This window comes from Myxine glutinosa, chromosome 7 (assembly GCF_964187855.1).
Source record: "Myxine glutinosa chromosome 7, kmMyxGlut1.1, whole genome shotgun sequence".
NCBI classification, from domain to species: domain Eukaryota; kingdom Metazoa; phylum Chordata; class Myxini; order Myxiniformes; family Myxinidae; genus Myxine; species Myxine glutinosa.
Window position 1 is genome coordinate 58028791 of NC_136267.1, and position 12647 is coordinate 58041437.

The 12647-nt window shown below is 43.8% G+C and overlaps 1 protein-coding gene across 5 annotated transcripts in view; it reads right to left on the reverse strand.

Moving 5' to 3' along the window:
- The window catches only part of LOC144888143 (uncharacterized), a 1118715-nt gene that overhangs the window by 1021592 nt on the left and 84476 nt on the right, over positions 1–12647 (reverse strand). The window contains exon 2 of one of the 5 annotated variants that reach the window (XM_078781772.1): positions 7274–7324. The exons of the other annotated variants lie outside the window; for them this stretch is intronic. The gene's annotated coding sequence lies outside the window, so the exon portion shown is untranslated. The remainder of the gene's footprint in view (positions 1–7273; positions 7325–12647) is intronic. 5 annotated transcript variants of the gene reach the window in all.

Genomic DNA, 12647 nt, shown 5'->3' on the forward strand with positions numbered 1-12647 from the left:
GCTGGCCGCCTGAACAAACTGAGCAACCGGGCAAGAGAGACCTTCGTCAAGTAGGTAAGCAAAAACCCAATGGACAATGACAGAACTACAACAGAGTTTCTTGGCTGAGATGGGAAAACCTGGTGGGAAGACAACAGTCTCTGCAGCACTTCACAAATCTAGGCTGTATGGGAGAGTGGACAGCCAAAGGCCATTCCTGAGAAAAAACACAAGACAGCACATGCCTGGAGTTTGCAAAAAGTGGAAAAAAGGTTTGCATGTGAAACATTCTGAGAGCATGAGGCAAAATATTCTGTGATCTGATGAGCCAAAAATTGAAGTATTTTGCCTGAATGCAAAGCGCTTTGTCTGGTTGAAACCGAGCACAGCTCATCACCGATCTAACACCATCCCTACCGTGAAGCATGGTGGTGGCAGCATCATGCTATGGGGATGCTTTTCAGTGGCAGGGACATGGAGACGTTTAAGGACAGAGGGAACAATAAATGGAGCCAAATACAGGCAAATCCTTGAGGAGAACCTGCTTCTGAGTACAAAAGGCCTTAGTAGTCTAGGACCTGACTAACATATGTATGCAAATAATTTAGGAGAGGATAACAACTGTTATAGGCTAATATCACCCCCAGGAACAACCTGGGATGTGTGCCAAAATCTCTATCCAGGGCGAAAAGCCCGAAAATGACCACACCCTTTTAAAAATGACCACGCCCTTTTTCATAGGAAGTGCTATTTCCGACATAGCTCTATCTTCTATACCGTTGGAGCTACAGATTTTCTGAGGTGCTTAAAATGTTCAGAATAGCCATGTTTAGGAGGTCATATATTTCCAAATGGGTTTTCTACGAGAAAATGACTAAAAAGCCCGAAAATACAGCCATTTTTAACACGATTTCATACTAATATTAAGCATATTCATGATATACAAAGGCCACTATGAGCCTCCATACATTTTATGATTTTGAGCTCCCTGATTGGCTGATAGTTTCAGTCTATAATTATACCACAGTGAGGTTTGTCAGTGTGAGTCATGTAAAATGGTAAGTTTTCACATCTTGTTTCAATTTTAATGAGCAAACTCTTTAGATTTGTGATGCCTAATTAGTAGTTTTAGAGGTGATCAATATAAATGAATCTAATTTCACATGGAATTTTATAAGCAGATGAGAAACCTATGTGTTTCTAGTTTCTCTGTCTACTGACGCCTAGAGGCCTAGTATTATGAGTGGTGGTGTGCTACACTGCCCAGCCTACTACTATATGGGTTACTCTGCCTCGCTATAGGGCCTAGGCCTGGCTAGACTAGGCCAAGTAAGCTCTACTTAGCACTACTGTACGCCTAGTAGAGTGTAGTAGTATTATTAATCTAATCAACTAGGTCAACTGTCAGTCTAAAGAGTTCACGGGCAAAGAATTGAACACCACAAAGGAGTGCGCTGACACCATCCAAGCAGCCTTTCAAGTCTACCTTAAGGAAAGGGCATCGCTGTCTCAGTCATTTGATTACTGGAACACATACGTTTCCGACCTGTTCCCAATACTCAGGAATCTCACCAATTCTCTGCGCTCTGGAGACTGGATTCTCTACCTCAGTGCTGTGGAGAGGGCAACTTCACTGTTCTTCTTTTTTGGGAGAACAAACTACTGTCGATGGACACCATTATTCCTGCAAGACTGCTATCAACTGAAGGAGAAGTTCCCACTCCTGTACGACTCCTACATGAACGGTGGATTTGTCGTGAACACGACCAAGAAAGGTAGTGGAGTGCCCTTTGACCAGGCGCTAGAGCAGTGCTACAACCGGCCTGCCAAAATAAGTGGTGGGATAATTGGGGTCACCAGAAAGAAGGAGGCAGTAGCTCTGTGGGGAATCATCAAGCATAAAAAAGACCAGTACGTTGACCTCCTGAAGATGAAGGATGATGTCGAAGGAGAACTCTCACTTCACCACGACTTCAACCCAAGTACTGCAACTAAGATAGTTGGGATGGTGCAAGACATAGAGGATTATCTCCTGAAGGTATGTAGTCCTCTACAAGACCAGGTAGCGCTGAAGAATATTCTCACTGGAGAAATTGTGACCAACATAATCGTAGACAAGTTGTTGTGCTGTATCAAGGAGGGCAGCGCTGCTTGTGCTAAATTTATCGATAATCGACTCAGAAATAGGTCGATATCGATACACTCAACTATTAGCAAAATCAAGTTTCCATCCCCTAAGACCACCTTAAATTTGGCTCCCAAAGCAGACATCAAAGATGAGACAATCAAAGCTCTCATGTTTATTGAGTATGGGCGTCTTCACTGTTGAGGAGCTACTCCAGCATGAGATCACCAACTCTGCGTTTTTCTTGGTTGACAAAGATGGTTACTTGAGGAAGAGTGCCAAATCACAACTTGGGACTGAGCTGCTGAAGTTGTGCCCACTAATAGATAAAAAAGGGCCAGAAACCTCCCCACAAACCCATGCCATAGTTATCGACTTCATGGCCATGGTGAGGAAAGTCCCCTTAAAGAAGCTTGATCCACCCGTCAAGACATTCCATGACTTTGCTATTGCCTTGACATCTATGGTCACCAAAGCTGGGCACAGCTGTGATGAGATCCACATCGTTTTCGACGCTTACAGAGAGGACAGCATCAAGACTGGAGAGAGGGGGAGAAGAGGAAAGTCAACAGAAATGGTGGTCCTTGATGTGATATCACCGAACCAAAATGTTCCAGTGGTATTAGAGAACTTTTGGTCGTCTTCCATCAGCAAAACTGCTTTCCAGGCATTCTATGTTGAGTGGCTCACCACCAATTATCAAGGCACCAAACCGCTATACCTTGGTATATCACCACAGTCATGGTTGGTGTCAGCTGGGTGTGCTTCTTCATTCCCTCGGCTCAACTGCACACACGAGGAAGCTGATGACAGGATGATGTTTCATATGCAGGACATTCTAAGTCACCGGTCAGGACCTACATCCTTGACGCTGTCATCAGGTGACACAGATGTCTTTGTGTGCCTGTTATACCACATCACAGTCAATTGGAGAGATATTGGCCTCCAAGAGCTCTGGCTCGTCCGCAACTCAGGAGTGAAAAGATCAATATTACCACTCCATGATATCTGCACAGCGCTGGGAGACGAGCTCACAAAGTGTCTCCCAGCACTCCAAGCGCTGACTGGGTGCGATACAACCAGCAAGATATCAACTAAACTTGCAGCCCTGAACGCTGTCCGCAAACTAGGAAATTCCTCTCTGATCCTGAATTTCGACTGCCCACAGCTAACAGAAAGCACAATAGAGATGGCGGAGACATTCTTGGTCAAGTGTCTCAAACCATCAACAGACCTGGAGATATTTGACGACCTGCGTGTCGCTGCATTTGATAGCAATGCCCTCAAGATGGACTTTGAGAGAACCGCTTGCACGTCAACTAATGCAAGAAAACATATCCAAAGAGGCTATTACCAACAGCAACTGTGGGTCCAAGCCCCATTTAGAGACGCCACCTTGATTATGAATCTCGAGTCTTATGGTTTTGTAAGAAGGGACAGTTTATTAGTCCCTGAGATTGTGATCTCAAAACCCGAAGGCCTGCCAGATCCCTGTAGGTGTGGCAAGTGTGCTCGTAAGAATGGGTGTCCATGCAGGGTAGCTGATTTCAAGTGTTGCAAGTACTGCAAATGCAAAGGAGGTGATTGTTGTAAAAACCCTATCACTGAATGAACACTGCTCATCATCCTCATAACTGGACTCTGTTGTGTTACTCTTCATGTTCCTGTTCCCGACCCTGGTTTATGTGACACATAAACAGTACTATTGTGGTGTTCAAAGTTGTATTGTTGGCTGTTGGGCAAATTCCCTGCTGATCATTTAAACATTAAGCTCTCTCGGTACTGCTGCCTACTAAAGTAATGTTTTTTTGTTTTTTTTTTCATTTTAAGTTAACATTCCATTGATAATAGTATGATTGAAAATACAATTTCTTTACAATAATCAAATGCTCGCTTTCTTTACTATGATATGGCAATTCCAGTATGTAGGTAGTTGTATGGTAATAAGTTGACCTAACGCTTTTTCGTCATTTTCTCGTAGAAAACCCATTTGGAAATATATGACCTCCTAAACATGGCCATTCTGAACATTTTAAGCACCTCAGAAAATCTGTAGCTCCAACGGTACAGAAGATAGAGCTATGTCGGAAATAGCACTTCCTATGAAAAAGGGCGTGGTCATTTTTAAAAGGGCATGGTCATTTTCGGGCTTTTCGCCCTGGATAGAGATTTTGGCACACATCCCAGGTTGTTCCTGGGGGTGATATTAGCCTATAACAGTTGAGTTATCCTCTCCTAAATTATTTGCATACATATGTTAGTCAGGTCCTGGACTATAGACTGTGGCGAAGATTTATGTTCCAACATGACAATGCCCCTAAGCATACAGCAAAAGCACCACTGCAATGGCTTCAGAATGAAGAGGTTAACATCCTTGAGTAGCCCAGCGAGAACCCAGACCTGAATCCCATTGTGAATCTGTGGAAAGACTTGAAGATTGCTGTTCACCGACGCTTCCCATCCAACTTGACATAGCTTGAGCAAATCTGCAAGTTAGAATAAACTGATACAGGCATACCCAAGAAGACTCAAAGCTGTAATCGCTGCCAAAGGGACTTCTGTGAAGTATTGATTCAGGAGGTTAAATATTTAAGTGAATTTGATATTTCTGCATTTTATTTTTAATTATTTTGCAAGAATTTCAAAAAAAATTCCACTCTCATGATTGTGTATTATGTGTACATCAGTGACAAAAAAAATCTCAATTTAATCTATTGTTGATTCAGGCCACAACACAACAAAATGTGAAAAAGTCAAACGGTGTGAATACTTTCCAAAGGCACTGTCTGTACATTGCCTTCCTTTATAGTGACATGGAATGTGGCCCTCCTTTATGCTGGAGCTGCTAAATATCCCCTTGCATCCCTGAACGTAGTGAGATATAATCCCCAGTGGGTAACTGGTATAACTAAATATGAGGGAGAGGTGCAAGATCTGTTCCTCTCCTCCGAATACTATTCAAAGAATAACTTATTCAATGGCTCACATTAGTCCCACCGTATTGAGGGGTTAGCCACAAGAAAGACTGGCTCTCGTCTTTCAGGAACAAGCTCACAAGGCTGGATGGACAAATGGAGCCTGCAACAGGGGAATAATTTGAAATTTGGCCAAGATGCCAGGGATACCCCAGATACTCTTGTGAAAGACAGATATTTCAATGTCCACCAGCAAATGCTATCAGACGAGTCTTCAACTTAATGTCCATCTGAGGGATGGCAAACTTTTTGAATCAACACCCTGCATGCGAATCACCAATCTGACTGTGTATAGTCTGGTTTAGAATCAAACCCAGAGTAGACGTCTTAAAGTGAAGTGCTTTTGCACAATCCTGTCAGAATAACCACTTTTCCACCAATGGCAGACAATTTGTAGCCTTGTGAATCTATTCTTGCTCCACCTTTAGTTCTTTGCTCCTCACAAGCCATACAAAAATCACAAGTCTTCATCTCACACAGAATAATTTGTAAACATCCCCAAATTCAAGTTCAATGTTCACCACAATTCATGAGTTCACTCTTCTTATGTCTGTGTATTCTCCTTCCTGAGTCTTTCCAGTCATATTCTTCCTTTTATGTACATCTTCAAGACAGTGAGCCATTACCATCAGAGGCGATCCACTAATCCGACTCACAATATTGTTGCATTTGTGTAGGAAGGGGTCATGGTTCGATTAAGCCCCTTGACGCCAGGTATATTCACGCCTAGTTTAAGAACATTTGACCCTGCATTGAGTGTGTGTTTAAGGTCAGGAGTCAATCAATGTAAAAGGTTCCACACGAAGGACACATGAGGTTGTGCTTGAAGGGATAGTTAGGTCAAGTCATCTCATCTCAAGTTCTCCTCGTTAAGACCAGGCAGAGCAGTGTGATGTCTTGTTTCCCACTCCCCACCCAATCCCCCATTAACAAAAGGAGTTACGTTCCACATCGCAGGTGTCTGTCAGCACATTAAAGGCTGAGATTTATGGAATGCACAAGGAGAAGCTTGGTGAAAGGCTTTGAGGCAGAAACTTGTTAATTGCCTCATGGCAGAGATTGGTCGATGGCTTTGGGTGGAGATGATTAAAAACTTGGCTCCATGTGGCAGAACCGGAGAGAGTGTGTGGCGAGGGACTGAGAATGGGAACAGAAGATGGATGTGGTTGTGTCGCTCCAGGGTTAGCTTGTCTGTGGTGTAGTTTGATCCGCCAAGCATGCATTCACCAACCACCATCTCTTTGAGCCACCGATTCCTCTCATACAGGCTATACCTCCACCTGTAATAGTCCTCATTCGTTTGGCACGTGGCATGCTGTGGTTTCAGCCCACCTGACACTGCAAATCCTACCCCTGCCCAGTTGTGTGAGTGAATGTGTTTCTTTGACATCCAGCGTGAGATCGGGTGATTTATTGTGGTCCACAATGGTGTCCTTATGTAATAAATTACTTGTGTATTTTTTTTTTAAGGAATGGCTTGTTGGTGTAATTTTGTCGAGTGAACCATTCTGGTCCATTTGGGTTCCCTGGAGAAAATATTGCAACTTTTTCTGGATAAACGGCACAGAAATAGCAAAACTGGTTCACAGGTCTGCACCAGTGCTCAAAGCAGCCTGTGAGAAAAGGTTTTAGTTCAGCCATCTTTGGAATCTAGCCTCCGACATGTGGAGGTGGTCACTGGGTGTGGTTGCGTCCTGTCTGAAGGTCGGCGTCCATGTGACAATATCATTATCCTTACTCACTCTTCTTGCCAAATGAACTTGTACTTTATTTTGTCCCACACTTATCTTGTTTGTCAGCTTCTTCTGAAACTCAAATGACCTTTGTCCACTCAATTGTCCTGCCCATATGTCCTAACTTTGTATCCTGTGTGTCTGTTCATTATATTTGCCTAATTTTCCATTTTTGTTTACCTGTTCCTCTTTGCTCTAATTTCTCATCTTTCTCATTATCCCCATTCAACTTCTCAGATTTCTCATTCCCCATTCAGCTTCAATTTTGGGATATAAAAAATTAGCAAAATCATACAGCTTTCTGAAAAAAATATGTACCGCAATATAGATTTAAGAAAGACCAACAGGTGAAGGCTGGTAAACAAACATCTTTCTTTTTTGAATAATGGACTAAAATAAATGAATGCACATTATTTTGCTTTGATATTGTATAATCGCGCTCCAAAGAGCATGTTACTCACCAACTATTGGCTCATTCTGCTTTGACGTTTCCTTTAATTGTGCACGGAAAGCTGAAACGATGAAAAACAAATTGGTTAAGAGATAAGAGAAGGTTAAGAGAGCAACAGAATTTATAGCACCCTTTTGTGACATCACAACACATTGCAAGCTTCCCATTTTGAATGCGGAATTATAATTAAGATGCTCACGCTTTCTTTATTCCAACCGAGATGGACTGTTTTGTACGATTTATCGAGGACAAGTCATCATACATCATGATAATACACCATCTCACATATGACTCATCCAAACAATTGAGCATCACAGTGACGATGCTATTGCCATCACAGTAAAACATGGATGTCCCTAACAGGCAAGAAAAACCCACAGTACATCATTACACCCACAGTACATCTAGCTCATCATCTGTAATTTTCAACAGGGTTGGAGTTATACTAACAACAACTTCAACAATTATTTGCGATTCCACCCAACGCATTCTCACACTGTTATCTCCTTTGTGGCCTCATCTTACTTCTTGTCATCATGATATTCAATGCTTGCATTAAAGCATGAAATCCATGATTATGCTTGTTTACGACTGTTTACGAACAGCTAGCATAAGACTGGTTCCCTCAAAAAATATTTCTCCCCAAAACATTACACCCACCATCTTTAATAACGAAAAAAATCAAGTCAAATTTGAATGAGTATGCCGACAAGTGAGCAAGAAGACCCTGAGACTCAGCTTTCTGAGGACATCGAGGGTATTATAGCCCAGGGTCTTAAGTGGTGGCACCACATGGGAAGCAGCATAACTCATCCACAGTGATGAGCCATATTCCATGGCACCCGAGATGAAGGCTTTGTACAGCGTTACAAGTCAAACATGGCAGAGCAATGATGTGGGAGTATTTTGTCCAAAGTAATACACTGCTTGAGAGCGCATAATAAATATTGTTGCTAGTATAGGAGGAGGTAACACTGGATAGCATTAGCTGAGTTTGGAAATTATGACAAGGTACCAGACAGAATGAAATCCATGAGAGAAGTCAAGTGATAGAAGGCCTGACCTTTTTTTTTTTGCAATCAATCCATTGCTGACACAGCTGCAGCAGCATGTCGAAGGTAAAATGACATGAATACAAGCCAAAGTGATACGGAATCATGGATTTGGTGAAAATCAAAGGGAGGTGCAAAGCGCCCCTCCCTATATATAAGGGATCGTTTCTCTGTGCAGCTTCTCTATGAAATGGAGAGTAACCTATTATTACTGCTAGAGTTTTTCTTATTATTCTTCCGCCCTATTTTGCACCTCCGAAACCACCTCCGAAAACTTCATAATTAATGTTCTCAGCAACCGCTGGTCGGATTGACAGGAAAATTTCATCAAATGATCGCCTCGGCTCCCAGAATTTTTTAATGCTAATTATGACGTCATAGGTCACGTGGTATGGGCGCCATCTTGTAAAACAAATTCAACTTTTCCCCTCTATCTCCGAAACGCCTCAATGGAAAAATTTGAAGAATGGCTCATTCTAAAGAACTCTTCAACGGGAACAAAAGCCATGTGTATCGAGTATATTAAAAATGCTAACGTTAAGAGGTTAGAATTCGTCAAACAAAACATTTTCTCCCCCGAAAATGGGATTTTTTTCCCAGATGCTTAGTTAAAAAAAACTCAGAATGCAAAAATTTTCGAAGTCAAACGTCACATGGTTCAGCCGCCATCTTGTTTTCCGTGAAAAAACACAAAAAACCCTTTTTCTCCGCAACGGCTGAACGGATCGAGCCCAAACTTGGCATGCATATTCGCATACCCATGACGAACAAAAAAGTCAGTGAGCACGACGTCATCTGACACATGGTTTCAGAGTTATGACGTTTTAAAGCTCAAACTAGAAATGGAATCACCTCCATAATTTGTGGAGATATCGAGTGGAAACTTTACACAAATGTTCCTCATGGGGGTATGTTTCAACGTTACTTGAGACGTTTTGATAAGTCACATGGTTTGGCCGCAATAAATAATGGAAGTTAAATTTTAAAAAGCTTGTAACTCTTGAACCACTGCATGGATCGACTTGAGTTTTTAATGCAATGTAGCTCTCATCAAGCGGAACAAGTGTCCAAACTTTCAAGATGATTGGATGTACGGTCTCGAAGCTATAAGTCTTTATTGTTGAAAGAAGAAGAAACACACCGATTGTCTTTCCAGAACGTGATCACGATAACGCGATCTCCCGCGGTCATTTGAACCTCAAAAAAAATTATAATTGCAGATTTGTCAATAGATGAGGCATATTAACAAACGAATGAAACAGATTTGCTCAAATTCTGACTATTTTTAACTCGATCGTATTTCACTCAAAGTTCTGAGCGACTGAAGAAGAAGATGTCCATCCAGGATGTCATCACTATAACGCGATCTCCTGCGATCATTTCAACCTCAAAAAAAATTATAATTGCAGATTTGTCAATAGATGAGGCATATTAACAAACGAATGAAACAGATTTGCTCAAATTCTGACTATTTTTAACTCGATCGTATTTCACTCAAAGTTCGGAGCGACTGAAGAAGAAGATGTCCATCCAAGACGTCATCACTATAATGCGATCTCCTGCGGTCATTTCAACCTCAAATGAAATTCTAATTGCAGATTTATCAATCAGGCAGGCATATTAACAAAGGAATGAAACAGATTTGCTCAAATTCTGATTTTTTAAAATCGATCGCATTTCACTCAAAGTGATGACCCACTGAAGAAGAAGAATTCCTTCCAGGACGTGATCATTATCACACGATCTCCCGCGGTCATTTCAACCTCAAATGAAATTCAAATTGCAGATTTATCAATAGGGCAGGCATATTAACAAAGGAATGAAACAGATTTGCTCAAATTCTGATTTTTTTTAAATCGATCACATTTCACCTAAAGTTTGAGGTACGAAAGAAGAAGAAGAATCGTTTAGCTTCTCAGATAAAATATATAATTCTGTCTGCAATTTCAGGTTAATTTTCTTTTTAAAATGGCTTTTTCTGCAATCAGTGCATGGATTGACACGTGTGGATGTGTGTGTGGGTGTGGGTGTGGGGGGGGGGGGGGGGGGGAGGGATGTGTGTGTGTGTGTGTGTTGGGGGGGGGGGGGAGGGATGTGTGTGTGGGGGGGGGGGGGAGGATGTGTGTGTGTGGGGGGGGGGTTGGTGTGTGCATGTGTATGTGTGTTAGGGGTGGGGGGGGGTGGGTGGGGGTATGTGTGTTTGTGTGGGTGTGGTGGGGGGGAGGGTGTGTGTGTGTGGATGTGTGCGTGTGTGGGCGTGTATGTGTGGGGGGGGGGTGGATATGTGTGTATGTGGGGGGGGGGGTGTATGTGTGTGCATGTGGGTGGGAGGGGGAATATGTGTGTGGATGTGTGTGCATGTGGGGGAGGGTGTGGGTGTTGTGTGTGTGTGTGTGTGTTTGGATGTGTGTGTGTGTGTGGGTGGGGGGGGGGGGGATATGTGTGGGTGTGTGGGGAGGTGGATATGTGTGTATGTGGGGGGGGGGGGGGGGGGGTTCGTGTGTGCGTGTGGAGGAGGGGGGGTCGGATGTGTGTGTGTGTGTGTGTGTGTGTGTGTGTGTGGAGGGGTGTGTGTGTGTGGAGGGGTGTGTGTGTGTGGGCGGGGGGGGGATGCGTGTGGGGAATGTGTCTTGGGGGGTGGGGGGAGGGGGCTTGGTGTCTGGATTGTGTGTGCGTGTGGGGGAGGGGTGTGCGGGTGTTTGTGTGTGTGTGTGGAGATATGTGTGTGTGTGTGTTGGGTGGTGTGTGTGTGTAGGGGAGGGGGGTGTGGGAGGGGGGATGGGGGGGGGGGGGGTTGGTGTGTGTGTGTGTGTGTTTGGAGGGGTGTGTGTGTTTGGAGGGTGTGTGTGGGGGGGGGAGGGGTGGGGGGGGGTGTGTGTGGGGGTAGGGTGTGTGTGGGGGGGGGTGGATTTGTAGTACGGAGGGGTGGATGTGTGTGTGTGGTGGGTGGTGGGGGAGGGGGGGTGGATATGTGTGTGTGTGGGTGGGGGGGTTGGGTTGTGCGTATGGAGGGGGGCAGATGTGTGGTGTGTGTGTGTGTGTGTGTGTGTGTGTGTGTGTGTGTGTGTGTGGTGTGTGTGTGTGTGTGTGTGTGTGTGTGAAGGGGGGGGGTGTGAAGGGGCGTGTGTGTGTGTTGTGTGTGTGTTGTGTTTGTGTGTGTGTGTTTGTGTGTGTGTGTTTATCAGGGTTGTATCCAAGGGGGTTGTGTCAAAGCATGTCCAATGAAAGTGGGGTTGTATGAAAAGTGGGGTTGTATCAAAAGTGGGTGCGAGTAAACCGGTCATCACTGCCAGCAGTTTTAAACATGTGCAACATGGGGACTGAAAATAAGTTTCTCGGCTTCCACTGGATGGAATTTAAGTTTCTCGGCTTCCACTGGATGGAATTGGCTGCAAACTTCAGAAGTAAATGCGTCGCACATTTGGGTAATATCTATCTATAATTCCAGTAATCTCTGTGTGTCTGTGTGTGTTTGTCTGTGACCGCTGTTTCTCGACAACCACGGGTCCGATATACTTGAAACTTGCCAGGTATATTGCTGGGGACCCGAGGATGTGCCTTTTCAAGGTTTGAAATTAATCGGACAAGTGGTTCCCAAGGTATGGTCACCGTACTCGCAAGCCGTTCGCTTTGGCTTTGCGAATGGACCAAACCATTTCATGTAAATAGAGGGGGGGGTTCTACCGTACTCGCAAGCCGTTCGCTTTGGCTTTGCGAATGGACCAAACCATTTCATGTAAATAGAGGGGGGGGTTCTGTGGTCGTTACTGCCACATGGTTTCAAAGTTTTTTTTTTGTTGTTGTTGTTTGCACGCATGTTTTTTTGCACCCACGTACGGGCACGCCCTAGTGTTCCAAATTTCAGCAACGTCTGTTTCCAATATTCATGAGCTTTATTGAGAAAAGTGTGGAGGGAAATCAGGGGTCTTATCCCAAAACACCACCGGCTCAAAGGTCCACTGAATCGTTTTATTAAAATATCTATTTGCAGCGCAAAACGACCATCAATGTGCACACTATGATAGGAGAGACGAACACGATGCTTGCCCGACATCACAGCTCGCTCTGCTGTTCGGTTTTCAAACACAGCTTTTATTCACTCATGAATTGAATCGTGGGAGGTGAATAACAAACACACGTGAACCCATCCCCCACAGGTCACTTGAGCAAGATCATTCATTCTCATAGATGAGGGAGGGAACATGTCCCTCCACCTTGGATCATTTACAAAGTATTTTGCATCTTACTGTGATGTTAACAACCTTTGACGACTCAACAATGTTCGTTACATATTACCCACTGAGTTAATTGGACCTAGAGAACAGCTACAAT